General features: G+C 48.2%; 2 long non-coding RNA genes across 2 annotated transcripts in view; both read left to right on the top strand.

Annotated features, from left to right (window-relative positions):
• LOC138493357 (uncharacterized) overlaps positions 1-22,270 on the top strand; it is an 86,363-nt gene that overhangs the window by 50,931 nt on the left and 13,162 nt on the right. The gene's annotated exons all lie outside the window — the stretch shown is intronic.
• On the top strand, positions 219-15,834 carry LOC138492533 (uncharacterized). The gene is made up of 2 exons (XR_011276219.1): positions 219-317; positions 15,540-15,834. It is a non-coding gene; the product is annotated as an uncharacterized lncRNA (long non-coding RNA).

A 22,270-nucleotide genomic window follows, 5' to 3' on the forward strand; every position in this document is an offset into this window, starting at 1 on the left:
ACTTCTCAAGCAGCCAACAATAAATCTCATTTAACAACAAACTGACAAATAAACTACAATATCCATGAAATATTTGAGAATTTGTAGTTTGTGTTCCATAGGTTTAACACTCCACGTGATTCCCACAGTCCAATCATGTCCCAAAGTCACAATAAACGTCCCCAACTTCCTTCCTTCCTCCTCTTTCTTTGCTGCTCGAGCAGCTGAGATAAGTGACATTTTATGATACCCTTTTGTTTGTGAATGAGATGAGTGATGTATATATAACACAGGTGCGCGGCAGCGAGCACAAATAGATCTGGCGGAGCATATCGCAGGTAGGGCATGCAATGGGGTGTCAACTTCGGTGTTTTAGAGCCTTGGTAGAAACTGTGCCACACGGAAGTTCGTTGTGGAGGGATAGCTATTAGGAGAGAGCGTTGGAGTGAGATTAGCAGCAGGGTGTACCGACAAGATCAGGCTTTATGATTAATGGCGGAGCTCAATTCCAATTCATAAGGGCGAACGAGTGAAAGACTTGAACAGCGTTACTGCACGCCATCTTCTGGTGACTAGAGCGCACCGCGGGCACAGTGAAAGTGACTGCTAAGAGCAGGAGGTGCGCAGACGGGCACAGTCCCAAGAAAAACTGCAAAACTACCAAAGAAACTGCCAGAAAACATCCAAGAGGCGCCAAGGAGGAGGAGTGGCTCCTTCATTTCGACGGGCACAGTTCCTGACAATACTTTTGAGTCTGAAACAGACCTGCCTAGCTACACAGGAAATCAAAATTAACAGCGGCATCCCAGGTACTGAACCCGGCACAGGCATTAACATGAGGAGCTACTCCAAGGAGGACTCTGAAGGCCCACATGTTAGTGGCATCAGAATGAGCCAGGCAATACAAAATGTTCTGAGTGCCGAGAAGGGGCCCCATGCGCAGGCCCCCGGGATCGCCATATAAGAGCAAAGGTGGCAAAAGAATGGCAAGGTCAAGGGCCAGATATAGCCAAGACAGCTCAAAGTATACCTCTGAGGAGGACTGCCTGACCAGCAAGGAATCAGACGGTAGGAGCTCGCAAGAGTTGGAGGCCTCCTCTTCAAGTGAAGACAGAGAGCCCAGGGACAAGAAGGACAAACCTGTGGCCGAAGAGCATCAGGGCAACAAATTCGACTCGGTTGCCTTAGTGCACCCAAGATCATCAGAGTGGGACCCTCTGGAAAACATTACAGCCTACCTAAAAAGGAGGCTTAGAGCCCCCCTGAGTAAATAAATCAGGACTAAGATGAGGACGGAATGCCCCAGGCCCAGAGTCCCGGACGGGGTAGCTGAGACACCCGAAATTGATGACTGCATGCTGACCTTCATGGGAAGGTACGGCAAGGACATCAAGAAAGGCATGGAGGTCGTGCCAAGACAACCTACTACATGTGGTTGGCCCAATCACAAGAATATGGCAATTGGCAGAGGAGGCTAAACAGAGAAAGAAGCTATCGATCCAGAGGTCCTCTCCGGCTGGGCTCAAAGGGCAATATGGCTCTTGGGCAATGCAAATAGCTCCATTGCAACAGAAAGAAGAAGGTCTATACTCATGAAGCTGGACTCTAAGTTGTGAGAACTAGCGCCATCAGAAACAGCGGTAGCGACCAAGGGCAAACTATTCGGAGAGACGTTCATCAAGGACATGGCAAAGTTTGCCAGCACATATGCCACGCTGGACAAAGCACAGGCCTCCCTGTTAGGCAGAATCCTGTGCAGTTCCCTTAGGGAGCACTAGCGAAGATTAAGACTACATGTGAGAGCAATAAATCCCCTTTGGTATCAGTCTGTACCACAAAGATTTAGTTGGTAGCTGTGGCTGAGCAGTCAGACTTATCTCAAGAGGGAGATGAGCAGTATTCAGGGTTTACACAATAGGCCTTCAGTACTATGGAACAAGGAAACACTGACCAAAGCTTTGTAGTAAAAAGAATATATATATTTATTTTATACAGTTCTAGTTTAAACACATCTATCACAGTTCTTAAGCAAGTTAAATTCGGCCAAAGAAATTATACACAACTCCCTAGTTAAATTGTAGACAAGTTTGAGCAAGAGCGAAAACTGAGCAAAACGGCACAGTGAAAACCAAACACAAATGGCACTCTAGCAATTTCTCAAAAGGGAGGGAAAATACAAGTTATACAGAAATACCTTCTTACACACCCTAGCCAGAGTCAGTAGGCCTGTGCCAGAGTCAGTGGTACAGGGCAAAGGTGGATGCAGAAGATGAAAACCAATATTAAGAGAGAGGGGCGGCCAACGCGACAGGTAGGTAAAGGATTTAAAACACTTTTAGCGCTACCACGAAGAAAGGGCGGCCTGGCGGAACAATGTACCGTTAAAATGAAGAAGTGGCTCCTGCGGTGGTGGTTGTTCCTGGTAGTTCCTGCAGTTCAGGGGATCCAGCAGAGGAAGAGAGGCTCTCATCGTGGAGGAATGTTCGAGTTACTGCACTACCCAGGGATGAAACCAGCCGCGGTGCTGCCCGACGAATAAAAGGTACGCTCCTTAAAATCGCGGTCCGGGTGGACTGGTGCCTGGCTATCCAGCCTCTGAGTACAGGCTACTGGCAATTCAACCAAGGCAGGTCCGGGAATGTGATTGGCAAACTGGTTGGCCCCACCAGCTCATGGGAAGAAGGCTCTTTCGGATGAAGATCTTCTCTCGTCGTGTGGAGAAAAGTGGTGACACGCTGCAGCAGGGCTTCACCTGTGGTTCAGTCGTTGCAAATGTCTTTGGCTTCTCTCCTCTTCGGCTTCTTAGTTCCAGTGGCGACGTCTTGCTCTTCCAATCCTCAGGACCCTGCTTTTATGCAAAAAGAGCCCCATCCATACAGCCTAACTGTCACTCACACAGTGGAGTGGTCTTCTTGGCGGGAGACCCTGCAGCCTATCAGGATAGGGTGCGACATGGGTTGCGGAGGCAACCCTGTCCAGGGGTCCTACTCTCCCTCCCACGCAATGGACCCACCCCAGACTCAGTGGCACCGAAATGAGGGCTTCTTGGCAGAAGCCAGCCAAAAGGACGAACAAAGGATCCCCGACCTGAGTTAAGAGTTTAGAGAAAGACACGAGAAAGAAGTTACATTAAAGTTCTGGCAAATAAAACCTACCGGAGTAAAGTTAATATTAAAATACACTGGCAGTATGTTAGAGGCTGTCAGAAAACGTGGTAACCTCGAACAATGGGAAAATCCCATAGGGAAATATTTGTGGTCGAATATTTACAGTAGTAACTACTGCCACCAGCCAGAAACGTTTGAGAGAGGGACTGTACGGTACCTTCTCAAAAATGAACATAGGGGAAAAACTATTAACCCTTTCCAGTACCTCCATAGTAACATGGGTTGTACTGGTTTAGTTCATAAAAATTGACTAGTAAAGTCAATTGGGACTTTACATGCCCTGGGAGACAGTAGTCAGTCCCAGGGTATGGAGTCTATGTTTGGGGGTCGCTACGACACCCCTGTGTCACTGCACGGAGGGTACTGTGTAACACATGTGAATAAAGATGGTTCCTATGGAGGTGAGAAAAACCCCATAGACATTAAACACAAAAATAGCCTAGAACACACATAGCAAAAATGCCTAAGAGTGGGAAAAAGAGTCTCACTCTTAGCAGGAGGAAAAAACAAACCCTTCAAATCCAGCAATGCTGCTGGGGGACTCTATAGGTAAGGGAAATTAGCCATAGAATGAGAATTCTCCCTAACACTCCCTGAAGAAGATCTTCGGGAGGAAGATTTTTGACAGGGCTGGCAGAGGCAAGGGCCGCTCGGCCAGCCGGTACCCATACTACAGGCCTTCTGGTCGCAGAGCGCACTGAAGAGAGCAGGAAGACCGACGAGCCAACCCCTTCTTCCCAACCAGCAGAAACTGGAGAGGAAATGGCAGGCAACAGCCAAAAAACAGTGCTGGGAAGACAAATGGGAGCGGTGGTAGGTGTGTTAATAAAAGCAGGGATTCCTCCGGTGGGAGGGAGAGTAGCACTGCATTTGCAAAGATGGTTAGAGCTATCCTCAGACTCCTAGGTTTTACAGACAGTTCAGGGGTTTCTCTTCGATTTCTGGCAGGAACCAGTACAAGAGTTCCAGCCACGGCTGATAAAGTTCAACAGAGGGGACAAGGCACTACTAGACATGGAGGTAGAACAGCTGGGACTAAAAAACACCATCAGCCCGGTTGTCGGGAATCAAGAGGGATTCTTAAGCAACTTGTCCCTAGTGAAGGGCAGACGCATGGCCAGGCCTGTGATCAACCTCAGAGCACTGGATTCATTCTTGGTGTACAGGAACTTCAAGATGGAGAGAATTCACCTACTGAGGGACATACTCCATAAGGGAGACTGGCTCGCGAGGATAGACCTCAGGGATGCTTACCTGATGGTCCCTATTAATCAGAGTCAGAGGTGTCTGTTACAGTTTCTCTGGAAGGGGCAGAGATGGGACTTCAGAAGTCTACCGTTCAGACTGGCCTCAGACCCCTGGTGCTTCACCAAACTGATGTAGCCAGTGGTGGAGCACCTCAGAGGACAGGAGACCAGATTGATTATTTACCTGGACGATATATGCATCATGTGCCAGGACAGGGAAATGATCTCAGAACATGCCAAGATGACGAACTAGTGTTCTTGATAAACTGAGAGAAATCAGAGTTAGTCCTGCCCCAGTCGATGGAATTTTTGGGGTTCATTCTGGAAAGAGTGCAAGGCACGCTCAGCTTACCCTTAGAGAAGGTGAACTCTATCAAAAGGAAGATGAAGAACATGATGCCAAAGGAAGTGATTTTCTTGAGGGAGATAGCCAGACTGGTAGGCTGACTGTCATCCTCGATTCAAGCCATTTTACCAGGCCCACTTCATTACCGGGCGCTGGAACGCTTAAAGATAGAGTATAACAGACAGGGACTATCATACGAACAGAAGCTCCCTATCTCTCAGGAAGTGAGGACAGAACTAGAGTGGCGGTATCACCACATGGAAGCTTGGAATGGCAGGGCGATATTTGGCTCCTCCCCGGACCTCGTGATAGAGTCGGAAACCAGCCGCTGGGGCTGGGGAGCCAGGTACGGCAATCAGTCGACCGGGGAGAGATGGTCAGAGGAGGAATTAGCCCTCCACATCAATTGCCTTGAACTGCTAGCAGGATCCTTCGCAGTTCGCTGCTGGACTGAGGACAGTGCGAGATGCGTCATCCTGCTGAAGATGAACAATGGGCCTCATTAGGACTGTTGCGGTAAGGAAACAACGGCGCCCGTAGTGCTATCGGCGCTGTTGTTGCCATGCCGAAACATTATGAGTTCACTCGCAGGTGCTGCTCTGAACGCCTGGTCACACTAGGCGTGCAGAGTGGCGAACGTGAGGAGATCAGGATAGTAGCAACGGTACCGTTATGAACGGTACCACTAGTACCATCCTCCCCATTCCCATTGAGCCCTATGGTGGCTCAAGTGGGAATGGGGACGTACAGGCTCTGGGTCCCACGAAAGGGAATTACCGGGCCCTCCAAGGTCGGAATGGCCCGGGAAGTCCCCTTTGGCAGGACCTGGCCCCGGGTTTGGGGGTAGTCATGCCCTTATTAAGGGCATGGCTACCTCCAAACTCGTAATGAGGCCCAATGTCTCTGCAGTCAGGTACATCAACCGACTAAGGGGGACAAGATCCAGAATTCTGGCAGAGATAGCCAAGGACGTCTGGCATTTATGTTATGTTATGTTATTTAGACTTATAGAGCGCACGGTCGCCCAAGGGCATCATGGCGCTAAAAGGGAGAGCTGATCACACTGAAGATGGCCTAGGAGAGAGAGAGATAGAACAAAATGGTCTTAAGGGCACTTCTGAAACCAAGATGGTTAGGAGCACTTCTTAGTGCCAGAGGGAGGTTGTTCCAGAGTCTAGCCGCAGTGATAGAAAAGGCTCTACCGCCGACCCTTTCACGATGGAACCTAGGAACAGCAAGAAGGTTAGTGGTCGAGGGGCGCAAATCCTGTGTAGGTGTATAGCGAGTGAATTTTGATTGCAAAAACTCAGCTCCTTGGCCGTGAACCGCCCGGTGCACAATACACAGAGACTTAAAGTGGACACGCTGGCCCACCGGAAGCCAGTGCAGTCGGCGAAGTACTGGAGAGATGTGGGCACCCTAAGGAGTGCCAGTGGCTAGCCTAGCTGCCAAATCTTGCATGCGCTGAAGCCGCTGTATTGGGCCGATCGATTGCGACAGATACAAAGAGTTGCAATAGTCCAATCGTGAGAGCACTAACGCAGCCACCACGGGGGGGGGGGGGGCGGAAAGCTTCCGGTATCATGGGTAAGGCCCTCTTAAGGAGCCTGATCTGATGGTGGCGGCTTGGCAAACAGCAGTCACTGGGTTGGACATGGAAAGGGTGGCAGAGAGAATAACGCCCAGGTTTCTCACTTTACTAACTGGGCTGGGAAGAGGGCCCAGGCCCAAAAGGCCACCTCTCTGGGTGGCCTTTTGGGCCACCGAGAGAGGTGGCCCAAAAGGCTGAGGTCCACAGTGAGGAGTCTGGAGGACAACCTACCACCAATACCTATGTTTTGTCGCCATTAAGTTTGAGTCAGTTCTGGTCCATCCAGTCACCGACAGCTCTCAGGCAGTCATGGAGGCACGACGATACCTCAGCCTGATCTTGATCTAAGCGGATCAGGATTTGGGTGTCGTCAGCATAAGAGTAGCAGTTGAGGCCATAAGAGCGGATGAGGCAGACCAGCGCCCAGATGTATATATTAAACAAAATTAGGAAAAGTGAGGAACCCTGTGGGACACCGCAGGTGAGGGGGCAAGAAGAAGAAAGAAAGGGGGGCATAGCAAGGGTTTGGATACAGTCTGAGAGAAAAGAAGTGAACCATGCAAGGACTTGGCCAGATATCCCGATCTGAGCCAAGCGTGAGAGCAGAATGGGGTGATCAACCGTGTCAAACGCGGCTGATAAGTCCAACAGAATCAGAGCACCAACTCCACCTGCGTCAACTAGTCTGGGCAGGTCGTCTTGTACAGACACCAGCACACTTTCTGTGCCTCTCCCTGGCCTGAAGCCAGCCTGAGCAGAGTTAACATTTTTAGAGGATTCCAAAAAAAGAGGACAGGAGGGGAGTGATAAGAGATTCCAAATGTTTGGACAGAAAGTGAAAGAGATAGGGTGGAAATTGGCGGGGCCCGTGGGATCAAGTGTGGGCTTCTTAAGAAGGGGAATAACCCTCGCATATTTCAGCTCCGAGGGAACCAGCCCTGACTGGTAAGAGTCGTTAATAGCCGAGGTAATATCTGCTAGTAGGTCTGGGGCGATCTTCTTCATAATGGTGGCGGGAATAGCATCCTCAGAGGAGGATGATTTGATTTTCAAGATGGCCGCTAGGACCTCTGCCTCACTAAAAAGTGGGAAAGTAGACCAACTAGCTGAGGGATCAATAGGGGGGACAGGTAATAGTATAATGGCATCTGGCGTCATTATCGCAGGGGATTTCGCGATATTGGATCAAATCACTTCAATTTTAGTGATGAAAAATGAGGCAAGGTCATCGCAACACTTTTGAGAGGGCTTGACCCTGGAGGTAAGGGCCTCAGAGGAGGCTAATGAATGTACAATCGAATGTAGCAGCATTGCAGTAAGTAAAGGCAAAGCACTTTCCTTCTTTCACACTCCTTCAAGCATACACAAAAGAATTGTCCGTAAATTCGGATAAAATACTTCTAAAAATAGATAAAATTCAACGGAGTACAAATAGATAAACAGCTGTGCCCTAACGGATCAGCTCACCTCTCGCTGTGCGGGTATTCGATCATGCACATATGTGCAAGGATCGGGCCGAGAGCAAGGCGGAGGGCGGGACAAAGGGCGTAGAAAGAGGACTGCGAGTTAGTCCTAGCCCAGTGTACACAACCCTGCCTGCCGAAATAGTTTGCAATGTAGCAGAGTTGCAGTAAGTAAAGGCAAAGCACTTTCCTTCTTTCACACTCCTTCAAGCATACACAAAAGAATTGTCAGTAAATTCGGTTAAAATACTTCTAAAAACAGATAAAATTCAACGGAGTACAAATAGATAAGCAGCTGTGCCCTAACGGATCAGCTCACCTCTCGCTGCGCGGGTATTCGATCCTGCACATATGTGCAAGGATCGGGCCGAGAGCGAGGCGGAGGGCAGGACAAAGGGCATAGAAAGAGGACTACCAGTTAGTCCTAGCCCTGTGTACACAACCCTGCCTGCCGAAATAGTTTGCAATGTAGCAGTGTTGCAGTAAGTAAAAGCAAAGCACTTTCCTTCTTTCACACTCCTTCAAGCATACACAAAATAATTGTCAGTAAATTCTCATAAAATACTTCTAAAAACAGATAGAATTCAACAGAGTACAAATAGATAAGCAGCTGCCCCTAACGGATCAGCTCACCTCAGAGAGGAGTCAGCATAACAGCAGAGCATCTGCTATGGGAACAGAACCAGATAGCGGCCTGGAACCTGATGCACTTGAGGGGCTGCATTGATTGGCAGCTTGAGGAGTCCGTTTTCCAGGAGATCATGTGACGGAGAGGTCCATGTCAGACGGCCCTATTTGCTTCGAGACTGAACAAGAAACTGTCCAGGTTTTTCAGCTGGAGACCAGACCCAGAAGTGGTAGCGACGGATGCCTTTCTCCAGGTATGGGGACCATCGACGGAATACACGCTCCCACCGTTGTCATGATATCACATACACTAGTGCAAGTCAGAAGACAGGAAGCAAGAGTGATTCCAGTGACCCCCGATTGGAGAAGTCAGGCTTGGGTTCCGGTCCTGCTGGAAATGGCTTACGACACTCCAATTTAGCTTCCTCATAGACAAGACATCTTGCTAGGCCCGGGAGGGGAGCGTCACCCACAGCTTCAAGCAGGGAATCGGAGCCCGATAGCCTTCGCGATTTTAAGAGATCCTGGGCCAAGCCGGGCCTTTCAGGAGCAGCTCAGGAATGTATCAGAGAATCCTGGGCCCCAGGGACCGGGAAGGCTTAAAGACTTGCATGGCTTAAATTGGTGCATGGAGCCGGAAGTACATCTTGTTCAAACAGATGTAATTTATGTGGCAAATTTTCTGCCCTGTCAAGCGGCTCAGGCCAAGGCTTAAAGAACGATTAACACCTACCGATCTGCAATCTCGGCTGGCCACGACTATGTCGAGAAGAAACCCGTGGGAGAACATCCCTTGATTTGTAGGTTACTGAAAGGAGTTAGATGTATGAAACCTCCGACTCCGAAATATTCTCGACTCTGGGTTGTGAGTGTGGTATTGAGAATGTTAGAGTCATGGCCAGACAATGAAGAACTACGCAGAAAAGCTCTTTCGGCAAAATTAACTACTTTGTTGTGTCTAATTTCCTGTAAGAGGGTTTCAGAAGTCAAGGCTTTGGAGATTGACAGAAAATCTTTTTCACCCACAGAGGCTACATTTTACATAGAAAAGAGGACTAAAACGGGTATTTGGACGGTAGATTATGCAGCTTTTCCGGACCGACTCAGTCTGTCCGGTCAGATGCCTGAAGGCGTACAAGAACGTGGCATAACAGTTCAGGCCCATATCAGAATCTCAACTGTTGATAGCGGCGAAGAAGCCATTCAAGGCAGTGGCATCGGCCACGTTAGCAAGATGGGTAAAATGGTGCATGGGCTGAGCGGACATTGATGTTTGGCGCTCACTCGACAAGAGGAGCCATCGCATCCAGAACCTTCAAACTAGGAGCACACCTGGATGACATTTTGAAGGCGGCAGACGAAACGACTTTTACAATTTTTCATTTTAGCCCAGTAGATCAGGTGGCTTCGTTGGTGGTAAGTATGCTTTAAACGAGCATAATCAGAGCTTCCGAGTCTTGACATAGAATACAGATTTTCAACACATTTGTCATAGAAAGTCATGATTCTATTAAAGACTTGGAGGCAAACTTTTTTTTCCACCCTTTCAATCGCTAGAGAGTGGTATGACTGATAACATGATGTTTATCGATGTATTGTTTATGCTAATGAAGATGTCACTTATATCTACGATTTCCCACCCGTCCTGGAAGAGTTGTTTCATCACTGTTATATATGTTTTGACAAGTGCAGAGTCTAAGCCCATGGCTTTATGAGGAGTGATCGATGGTGACGGCCCGGGAGAGTTCAGGCGTTTACCGGCTGGGACGCAAGTTTCAGTTGTCGACCAGCTTCTGAAAGAGGAGGTGGAAGGACGTTGGCGACATTGATTGTGGACTTTGGGACGTGATTGGACTGTGGGGATCACGTGGAGTGTTAAATCTATGGAACGCAAACTACAAATTATCATACGTTTCGTGGATATTCTATGTCAAGACTTGGAGGCTCAGATTATGCTCTGACTTCTCTTTACTAACTCGAGCAGCAACCATATAAACAAGATAAACATGGAAAACAAAATAAAACTACAAAGTCCAACGAAACCCAGTAATTTTTGTAGTTCGTTTTCCATAGGATAAGCAAAACCACGTGATCCATTCTTCCAATCAGTGTCACTTCTCCCTTATAACATCCCATAACTCTGAAGTCCTTCCTCTTTCTTTGCTGCTCGAGCATCTGAGATAAGTACCTTTCATCTTACTGTAGAATGTTTTGAAGTGTATGTGTGTTGACTTTAATTACGAACGCTTGTCTGAATATGTTTTCGGTATACGCGTGCTTGAGTTAATACGCGCATGGAACTTTGGCGGATCATATCCGCGGGAAGGACGCGACGGGACCTTCGTTCCGGCGTCGCTTTCCTCGTTAGGAGGCACTGTGGGCACGGAAGTTTGCAACGGCGCGACGGGACCTCGGGAGTTCCGGCGCCGTTGCGAACTTACGCGTCAGTTAATGGAGATAGAGGGCAAGGCTCCTCACATAATTATACAACTAATTCAGTTCCCTGATGGTTACGGAGCTCCCGGGACTCCGCTATTTAGCCGTGTGTATTGTGGGGATTCACCGGCTTCTTTATTAGTAGGGCATGCCACCTAGTGGCTTAAGTGGGCACCGCAGGCAAGTGATCCCTGCACAGAGGACTACAAGTCAGTCTAATATCTCATTCCTTATTCTGCCACTGAGGAGGAGGTGAGAGAGGCTTAGACCTCCGCTTGACGGGCTCAGTCCAAGGTAAGACTGCGGTTCTAGAAGGGCTCGCCTAGCTTCACAATACAGAGATTGACGGGGGCAGCCCAAGCAAACTGCAAGGCACTGTCACAGTATTCAGAGGCGGTGAAACCATGAGCGACTACACCGACGACTCTGACGGCCCTCATGTCAGTGGGCGCCGCATGAGCGAAGCAGTTCAGATGCTGCAAAGTGCCGAAAGGCCCCGGGAAGAGAGCGGCATATTGCGAAGCTTGGCGACTTTGTCCCAGGGCAAAGCTCGCAAAAAGAGAGGGGGAAGTAGACATAAAACCCGCAGGGGCAGTAACGCCCAGACCCCCCCGGGTTCACCCCACAGATCGGGGAAAAGGAAGGCGAGATCCCGCGACAGACGGACCACTAGCTCGAGCTAGGTCTGAATTTTACACCTCCTCAGAAGACCAATCCTCCCCGGAAGAGGAGGAGAGCCAACCTAAAAAGAAAGGCAGGAGGGAACAGGAAGATCTTCTCAGGGAGGAGTTCGATCCCGATGAGCTCACTCACCCCAGGTCCAATGAATGGTATCCTCCGGAGAAGATCGCGGAATGCCTTCGACGGCGCCTGCAGGCACCTTTAAGTAGGCAGGCCAGATCTAAATTGAAGCCGAGTGCCCAAGGCCGAGAGTCCCGGACGGGGTAGCAGAGACCCCGGAAATTAATGAGAGAATTCTGACGTTCCTGGGCCGGTATGGCAGGGATGTGAAGAGGGGCATCGACAGATCCTGGCGGTCCTGTCAGGACAAGGTGCTGGACATGCTAGGGCCGGTCACCAAGATCTGGCAACTGGCCGAGGAGGCGAAGGCCAAGAAGGAGCCCATGGACCCAGGCATTATATCTGGCTGGGCTCAGAGAATTATCTGCCTGCTCGGTAACGCAAATACAGCGTTGGCGACCGAAAGGAGAAGGTCGATCCTAATGAAACTGGACTCCAGACTAGGGGAGATGGCGACTTCCGAGCAGGCCACAGCCGCGAAGGGCAAGCTCTTCGGGGACTTGTTTATCAAGGTCATGGCGAAATTCGCCAGTACTTATGTATCGATGGACAGGGCCCATTCTTCCCTGAAGAAGATTTTCGGTCGAAGAGTTTTCGACAAGGCTGGAGGAGGAAGGGGCCGCTCGTCCAGCAGTGGCCAGTACAGAGGCTCCTACAAGGACAGAAATTGGAGGCAAGAAGACCGAAGGTCCAACCCCTTCTTCCCTTCTAGGGGAAGAGGCAGGGGCAGGGGTTGGAGGAACAACGGAAGGCAACACCACCAGAGTCCCCCAGGTGAGAGATGTGAAAGTGATAGCAAGGTCAAATGCAAGTATTCCTCCAGTAGGGGGGAGAGTGAAACTGTATGTAGAAATATGGGAGGAGTTGTCTTCAGACGCTTGGATAAGACAGACCGTAAGAGGGTTTCAGTTAGAATTCTGGCGGGAACCATATCAGGTTGTACGGCCAAGAAGGATAAATTTCAGCAGAGAAGACGAGGTCCTGCTAGACAAGGAGGTGGAATTGCTAAGGGCAAAGAATGCAATCGGTCCAGCCTCAGAGGGACCAGGGGGCTTTATAAGCAATCTGTTTTTAGTCAAGAAAAGACACAAGGTCAGACCAGTGATAAACCTGAGGGGTTTAAATTTCTTTCTAGTGTACAGGCATTTCAAAATGGAAGGCATCCATCTTCTAAGGGATGTTCTCCAACAAGGAGACTGGCTAGCAAGGATAGATCTCAGGGATGCGTATCTAACGATTCCTATCCGGCCAGAGCAGACAAAACTTCTTCAGTTCCTTTGGAAGGGACAGAAGTGGGAATTCAAATGTCTCCCCTTCGGGCTAGCGTCAGCGCCATGGTGTTTCACCAAACTCTTGAAACCTATAGTGACACACCTGAGAGAACAGGGGATCAGGCTAATTATTTACCTGGACGACATATGTCTAATGTGCCAGGACAGAGAAGTTCTAGTTCGACAGGTCCTGTTAACCACGGGGTTATTGCAACAGCTGGGTTTCCTGATAAATTGGGAGAAGTCACAGTTAGAACCAGCTCAAGATCTGGAATTTCTGGGGTTCAACTTAGAGACAACGCAGGGCACTCTCAGATTACCCCTAGCCAAAGTCAATTCAGTCAAGAGGGAGATCAAGGTCATGTTGGCGAAGCAAGAAGTTTCTCTGAGGGAAATAGCGAGGCTTATAGGACGTCTGTCATCTTCGATACAGGCAATATTTCCAGGCCCCCTGCATTACAGGGCGTTACAGAGGTTGAAGATCAGCCATCTCAGGAAAGGGTTTTCTTACGAACAGAAAGTGAAACTATCACAAGAAGCGAGACTGGAACTAGAATGGTGGTTCTGCCACACGGAAGCCTGGAATGGCAGGGCGATATTTGGCTCATCCCTGGACCTAGTGATAGAGTCCGACGCCAGCCGCTGGGGATAGGGAGCCAGATGCTGAGATCAGTCGACAGGGGGGAGATGGTCGATACAGGAACTGGGTCTTCACATCAATTGCCTGGAGCTTCTAGCGGGCTCCTTCGCGATTCAGTGCTGGACACAGAAAGCGGCGAAATCATCCATTCTTTTGAAAATGGACAACGTTTCGGCAGTCAGATATATCAATCGACTGGGAGGAACAAGGTCACAGAAGCTGACGGAGATGGCCAAGGAGTTTTGGCAGACCTGTCTCCAGAAGGGGATAAGCGTGAGAGCAGAACATTTACCGGGGGAGCTCAATCTGGTAGCAGATTGGAACTAAAGATATCTGAAGGACTCCAGCGACTGGCAGCTGGACGACTCAGTCTTCCAGGAATTAATGCGCCGCAGAGGTCCCTGTCAGACGGATCTCTTTGCTACCAGGTTGAACAGGAAGCTTCCCAATTTTACAGTTGGAGACCGGATCCGGAAGCAACAGCAACGGACGCTTTTCTCCAGGTCTGGGGACCAGCAAGGGAATACGGGTTTCCCCCATTCTCCTTGATAGCACGCACGGTTGCGCAGGTCAGACTTCAGTTAGCAACAGTGATTCTGATAACACCAGACTGGAGAGGCCAAGCTTGGTTTCCGGACCTTCTGGAACTGTCGTTCGAAGCCCCTATTCGGCTGCCGGCCAGGGAGGATATCCTGCTGAACCCGGCAGGAGAGATTCATCCATTGGTCAGGTCAGGGAGCCTAAGTCTTCTGGCTTGGGCGATTTCAGGGAGAACTGGTCTAAGCCAGGACTTTCAGGCACAGCTCAGGAATTCATCAGGGAGTCTTGGGCTCCAGCGACAGGCAAGGCATATAGAGTGGCATGGCATAGATGGAGTAATTGGTGTCTGGAGAGACAGGTTGATCCCGTATATACAGATGAATACACATAGTGAATTTTTTGGCAGCGCAGGCAGCGCAGGCGAAGGCCTACAGGACCATTAATAATTATAGGTCGGCGATTTCAGCAGGCCATGCATACATAGACAACAAGCCGGTAGGGGAGCATCCCTTGGTATGTAGGCTTCTGAAAGGCATTAGGTGTATGAGACCCCCAGCTCCCAAGTACGCTCGTTTGTGGGATGTGAGTATAGGTTTAAGAATGTTTCAGAGTTGGCCGGACAATGAATTCTTGTCTCGGAAAACACTATGGGCTAAGTTGACTACCCTTCTGTGTCTTATTTCTTGTAAAAGGGTCTCGGACGTGAGAGCTTTAGAAACGAACAGAAAGTCTTTTTCCCCTTCAGGGGTAATATTTTTCATAACAAGGAGAACAAAGACGAATATTAAGTCTGTAGAATACATGGCCTTCCCGGACAAGCCTAAGCTGTGCCCAGTTAGGTGTTTGAAAGTGTACGAGCGGAAAGCAAATGAAGTGAGGCCCGCGGGTGTAAACCAGCTACTAATAGCAATTAGGAAACCTTTTAGAGCAGTAGCATCAGCCAGCTTAGCTAGATGGGTCAAGTGGTGCATGGCCGAGGCAGGTATAGACGTACAACAGTTCGGGGCACATTCTACACGGTGTGCAATGGCATCGTCCGCCTTTTTGGCAGGGGCTCGTCTGGAAGATGTCCTAAAGGCGGCAGACTGGTCTAATGAGGAGACCTTTAAGAGTTTCTATTTTAGACCAGTGGAGCGAGTAACATCGTTGGTGGTAGGTAAGCTTTAAACGAGCATAATCTGAGCCTCCGAGTCTTGACATAGAATACAGATTTTCCACACATTCGTTACAGAAAGTCATGATTCTATTAAAGACTCGGAGGCGAAAGATTATTCCACCCAATTTCAATCACTACGATATAAGTAATTTTATCATGCTGTAATAATGCAATTTTGTTGGAAATATGCAATTTTGTCTTGTCTTATAATGGTATTGCTATGCGATTGCCCACCCGTCTATGAAGGGATTTCTAACGATTTATGTTTGTTTCAGGAGCGGAACAGAAAACGACAACTTGAAAAGTTTGGCTGGAGCAAGTCGCCTACCGGTTGGGGCGCGAGTTTGTCGGTGCAGCGAAAGAAAGAGGAAGGACTTCAGAGTTATGGGATGTTATAAGGGAGAAGTGACACTGATTGGAAGAATGGATAACGTGGTTTTGCTTATCCTATGGAAAACGAACTACAAAAATTACTGGGTTTCGTTGGACTTTGTAGTTTTATTTTGTTTTCCATGTTTATCTTGTTTATATGGTTGCTGCTCGAGTTAGTAAAGAGAAGTCGGAGCATAATCTTTCGCCTCCGAGTCTTTAATAGAATCATGACTTTCTGTAACGAATGTGTGGAAAATCTGTATTGTAGTTCGTCAGTTTGTTGGTAAATGAGATTTATTGTTGGCTGCTCGGGAAGTAAAGAGTAGAGTTGAGCATAATCCTTCGCCTATGTGTCTTTAATAGCATCATGACTTTCTATAACGAATGTGTTAAAAATCTGTATTTCTCTCAGTAACAAGATATATGTAATTTGTGCACATTGAAATTGTAAAATCCGTTTGGCCTTGTGTTTACGTTGTTGGTTTTACAGTCGTGTTCCAGGGTTCGCGGCTGGCGCAATTTGTTAATTATATTTTATTGACAATAATAACATTACATTTCTTTGTCTCGCGGCATAACATCCCAGCGCCAAAACGGGCTGTGCGGCCAATCGGACGCGCCAAATTAGCCGGCGCCGAACTGGCCGCGCCAAAACGTCCGATCTCCACTGCGGAGCAGGACATTTCAGCGCGGCCAGTTCGGCGCGGGACGATTTGGCGCAGCCGGTTTGGCGTGGCCGGTTCGGCACAGGAGCCGGTTCGGCATGGCAGCCCGCCCCGAACTGGCCGCTCATAAATGTCCTGCGAGTTCTTCATGCAGACACCACAGCCACGCAGACTACACAGCCGGGACCGCGAAGGTGGGGGCTGCGCTGCTCGGAGCAGTCTGCTCCGAGCAGCGCAGCCCCCACCCTCGTGAGCCCGGCAGATCTAATCTGCCCTGTGCGCCGCACACCAGTGCACATCGCCTGCTGTTTAGGGAAACGTTCAGTGCAGTGCACTGAAAGTGCGAGTTTCAACTTCATCCGACACTATTTTAAAATCAAACTACTCTAGGACAGTTTCATTTTAAAAGAGTGTGGGGTGAAGTTGAAACTCCCACTTTCAGTGCACTGCACTGAACTTTTCCCTAAACAGCAGGCGATGTGCACTGGTGTGCGGCGCGCCAAAATATCCCAGCGCCGAAACATCCCGTCTCCGAACCGGCCGCGAAGAAACGGGGTGTACCGTCTCCGCTGCCAGCGCTCATCCATGAATGGTGCTGCACTGACCTCTAGTGCTAGAGAGTTGCAACACAGGTGAGGTTTGCCAATAACCAGTGAGGCAAGCGCACAGTTAAAAGGTAAGAAGAAAAAAAAAGAGAATGCCTCATAAAATCCCCACCATCAGCCTTTACTTTATGTCCTCAAATGGAACGAGCCTGTTGCGTTCAGATGTTCCCAAATGCAATCGAAAAGCCACCAGTGCAAGAAGCATTGGATTTTCACAGTACCAAACGAGACACCCAAGTGCCAAGGCTTTCATGTAATCCCCGATGCAATACTGCCCTCTACTGGTGCTGTGATGAAATGAGTTAGGCGGCTCAATTCCGCCTCTTGCTCACACCAGAAGGTCTTAAAGGCTTTCTTGAGAATTTTAAAGGCCAATCTTCGTAAGTACTTACACTCCGCTGAGTCCGCACTCTGCTTGTTGCTGAAATACGAGTTTTCTTCAGCAGACGAAATAATGGTTTCCACAGGGGGATTGCGTTTCTTTCCAGTGCCTTCCCACCCATTGTATGCTTATTTTTTGTGTCGGAAGGTGCTGTTTGAAACTCTGAGAAAGAGCACACGTATTCACGATATATAATTTGGCCCAATTGAGATGCCCTGAGAGTCCAGGTTTTTAATCTCCTATCGGATTGCAATCTGGTACATGTAGTCCTGGGTATTATACTGGCAAAAATAAAAAATAAAATGAACAAAAAAGCATCAACTTGACAAAATATCCACCTTTTATCAGCACAACTAAAGATAAACGTGAAAATATGCAGTCGAAAGATCACACATTTGCAAATTGTGCAACCACAAAGTCTGGGTTTACAGTTTTGATAAATCTGTGTGATCCGTGGCAAATTACTTTACCTATTTATTCATTTATTTATTTATTTCCATTTGTAAAGCACGCAAACGGCCCTTAGGCATCGTGGCGCTGTTGCAGTGAGCTTACTTAGTTACACAAGCTGTACAGAGTAATGACAGTGACGATAGTAGTAGACATACATGAAAACAGGCATCATTTTCAGAAAACATGTTAACAGAGCGGGCATTGCAGAAGACAGTGTACGATGCTTCGTTTCTGAGTGCAGTGGGCAGGGCATTCCAGTGTTTAGGCGCTAGGAGTTAGAAGCTAGAGCCACCAGCTTTGGCATTCCAGTGTTTAGGCGCTAGGAGTTAGAATCTAGAGCCACCAGCTTTGGCATTCCAGTGTTTAGGCGCTAGGAGTTAGAAGCTAGAGCCACCAGCTTTGGCATTCTAGTGTTTAGGCGCTAGGAGTTAGAAGCTAGAGCCACCAGCTTTAGTTCTTTTGTAGGTTGGAACATGCAACATGTTCGTGTGTTGTGTGCGAATGGGTCTGCAAGATGTGATGGGAAAAATCTTCTCTGAAAGGTAAGGGGGAGGGCGGAGTGTGAGAGGCACTTGTGTGTGATGGCCATGGTACGTTAAAGGATATTTATACCGCGCACTATCACCACCGGAGTGGTCCCCTGGCGCTCTCTCTGAATGGATCTTATTTTCCTGAGCTGCCAAACCTGAGATCACCTAGCAGTGATTCTGTGAAGTGTGAACCACACAAAAGCCTCACACGTGTATGGTTTAATAGGCTACTGTGTTTGCTACATGCATAAAGATAACATGTATCACTTATATAGTGGACACTGCAGGCTGACATGTCCCTTAGCTTGGTCATTGCGCATGGCATCCTACAGAAAGGTGAAATAAAGGAAATATTGCAGTGTTTGGTTTCTCAGGGGGCCTGCCTTTGCCTTGTCTGGGATTGCAGTCCAGCAGCCCAATTTTACTCTCATACCCCTCCCCTGTCCCGCCATTGGCCTAGGGTGAAGTGGCCATGGGGTTTCCACACGGACTTGGAAGGATAGCTCTGGGGCAAAGTGCTCGCCTTGGAAGCAAGACGACACAGAGCACCACAGGTTCGATCCCCGGGTCCTCGCTTAGAAGCCTCTGGGTATTAAGCGCGTTATAAATAACCATCACATCATACCATACGCCACATGCTTTGTGAGTGGGATGATGGAGGAGAAGAAGAAACTCATTTTAGGCATGGGAGCTACTTGCCTTATCCTGAGGGTTCTACTTCCCACACATTCCTTTAGTTGTTCTCCCCTCTCTTCCACCATCCAGAACAAATAGATACTGCATGCAGCTCCCACGTTTGCCTGCTCGGAGACTGGGGAAACTCTCCTATAGCCTAAGCCCACTAACAGCTCTGCGTTCTGCTTGCCCGTCCAGTTCCACCCAGAAGAGCATCATCCACAGCAGCGTTTCTCATTGCAGCAGCCACAAACCTGTGACCTGCAGCTTGCACATAGATCACCGCAGCAGGTGCATCAACCAACTGAGGTACAATACATATTATATGCAAATGATCTATTCTGTGGGTTTAACTCCTTGAAGATCAGTGCAAAAATATGGGTCACTATATGAGAAAAGGAATTCTGGAGGGGAAAGCCTAGTAGAATCAAAAACGAATTCAATATAGTGTTACTGGGTCTTGTGTAGCACAACTTCTTCCATTTGGGCAGCCAATTTGCACCACAAAACACAAGGATGTATGGGTCACCAGCCTTCCACGCCATCCTTTTTTTATTCTGTCTACCCCATTCCGAAAAAGGACCAGCCAGTTGCAAACCAGTCTTGGTCCTGGCTCCAATCTGTTGTATGTAAAGTTGTCCAAAACAATGCCAGTGGTTATAATTAATTTAAAACCTTCTATCCACCACTTTTTAGTTTTAGTGGGAAGCTGACTGTCATTAAAGAAAAGGCGCAACTCGTACATTTCCCACAGGCCTGTGATGTCACTTTCTGTGATATCACGGCCTATGATGTTACTTCCCATGCCATCACCTGACAGAAGCCCTCGCATCAGTAACATCAGTGGAAATCCTAAGCTTTAGCACCAGAAAGGACCTCACGTCTTTGTGAACCAACAAGGACACACGCCTCTTGAAGATTCCCAGAGTGTGTCTGACAGTATTGCTCCCAACCATGGCGAGTGTGGGTGTCCCTGCCGAGAGGGCAATGTGTATGTGGTTGTTGATGAGCCTGGATCCCCAGTTTGTTAGGATACAGTTAGGTTTGACCATACTGTTCGTGTGATTTATTTAGTGCAGCCCGTGGCTGCCGTGGCTTTCTTTTGAGTGATTCCACTTGCCTGGTGTGTCCCACATTGTGCCACTGTGTTCCCCCTGGTGTCCCATCCTTACGCAACTCTGAATTGGAAACCTTGAGCTATACTGAAGCACAGATACAATCCACTATTAGCGGACCTTTGACATTTTACCATTTACTCAGTGGCAGTTCAACCGGACACTTCTGTAACTGCAGACAATTTACTCCGCTTCAAAAAGAAAGGCTTTAGAACAGAATTCCATGGACATCTAATAAAAGAATACTTGAAGTCCAATATAATCCCATTAGGCCTTCAAATTCAAACCCTGCCAGCTGTCTTTTTAGAAGACCAAGAATACAAGGTTTGTTTCAGCCAAATAGCCACAAAATGCAGCCGTGATTTGATGCGACTAACCATTAACACTGCAGAACAGCTAGCTGACAAATACAAGCAGGAACTAGAGGCACAAGAGGCATCATTCCTAGCCGACAAATACAAGCAGGAACTAGAGGCCCAAGAGGCATCATTCCTAGCCGACAAATACAAGCAGGAACTAGATGCACAAGAGGCATCATTCCTAGCCGACAAATACAAGCAGGAATTAAATGCACAAGAGGCATCATTCCTAGCCGACAAATACAAGCAGGAACTAGATGCACAAGAGGCATAATTCCTAGCCGACAAATACAAGCAGGAATTAGATGCACAAGAGGCATCATTCCTAGCCGACAAATGCAAGCAGGAACTAGATGCACAAGAGGCATCATTCCTAGCCGACAAATACAAGCAGGAAATAGAGGCACAAGAGGCATCATTCCTAGCCGACAAATACAAGCTTCCTTGCCGACAAATAGAAGCAGGAATTAGATGCACAAGAGGCATCATTCCTAGCTGACAATACAAGCAGGAATTAGATGCACAAGAGGCATCATTCCTAGCCGACAAATACACGCAGGAACTAGATGCACAAGGGGCATCATTCCTAGCTGACAAATACAAGCAGGAACTAGAGGCACAAGCAGGAATTAGATGCACAAGAGGCATAATTCCTAGCCGACAAATACAAGCAGGAATTAGATGCACAAGAGGCATCATTCCTAGCCGACAAATGCAAGCAGGAATTAGATGCACAAGAGGCATCATTCCTAGCCGACAAATACAAGCAGGAAATAGAGGCACAAGAGGCATCATTCCTAGCCGACAAATACAAGCTTCCTTGCTGACAAATAGAAGCAGGAATTAGATGCACAAGAGGCATCATTCCTAGCTGACAATACAAGCAGGAATTAGATGCACAAGAGGCATCATTCCTAGCCGACAAATACACGCAGGAACTAGATGCACAAGGGGCATCATTCCTAGCTGACAAATACAAGCAGGAACTAGAGGCACAAGCAGGCATTAGAGGCACAAGAGGCCTCATTCCTAGCCGACAAATACAAGCAGGAATTAGATGCACAAGAGGCATCATGCCTAGCTGACAAATACAAGCAGAAACTAGAGGCACAAGAGGCATCATTCCTAGCCGACAAATACAAGCAGGAACTAGAAGCACAAGGGGCATCATTCCTAGCCGACAAATACAAGCAGGAATTAGATGCACAAGAGGCATCATTCCTAGCCGATAAATACAAGCAGGCATTAGATGCACAAGAGGCATCATTCCTAGCTGATAAATACAAGCAGGAATTAGATGCACAAGAGGCATCGTTCCTAGCTGACGATACAAGCAGGAATTAGATGCACAAAAGACATCGGAATTAGATGCACAAGATGCATCATGCCTAGCCGACAAATACAAGCAGGAACTAGATGCACAAGAGGCATCATTCCTAGCCGACAAATACATGCAGGAACTAGATGCACAAGAGGCGCAGGAACTAGATGCACAAGAGGCATCATTCCTAGCAGACAAATACAAGCAGGAACTAGATGCACAAGAGGCATCATTCCTAGCCGACAAATACAAGCAGGAACTAGATGCACAAGAGGCATCATTCCTAGCCGACAAATACAAGCAGGAATTAGATGCACAAGAGGCATCATTCCTAGCCGACAAATACAAGCAGGAATTAGATGCACAAGAGGCATCATTCCTAGCCGACAAATACAAGCAGGAATTAGATGCACAAGAGGCATCATTCCTAGCCGACAAATACAAGCAGGAATTAGATGCACAAGAGGCATCATTCCTAGCCGACAAATACAAGCAGGGACTAGATGCACAAGAGACATCATTCCTAGCC

This window comes from Ambystoma mexicanum, chromosome 10, assembly GCF_040938575.1.
Source record: "Ambystoma mexicanum isolate Mex_15411 chromosome 10, UKY_AmexF1_1, whole genome shotgun sequence".
Taxonomy (NCBI): Eukaryota; Metazoa; Chordata; class Amphibia; order Caudata; family Ambystomatidae; genus Ambystoma; species Ambystoma mexicanum.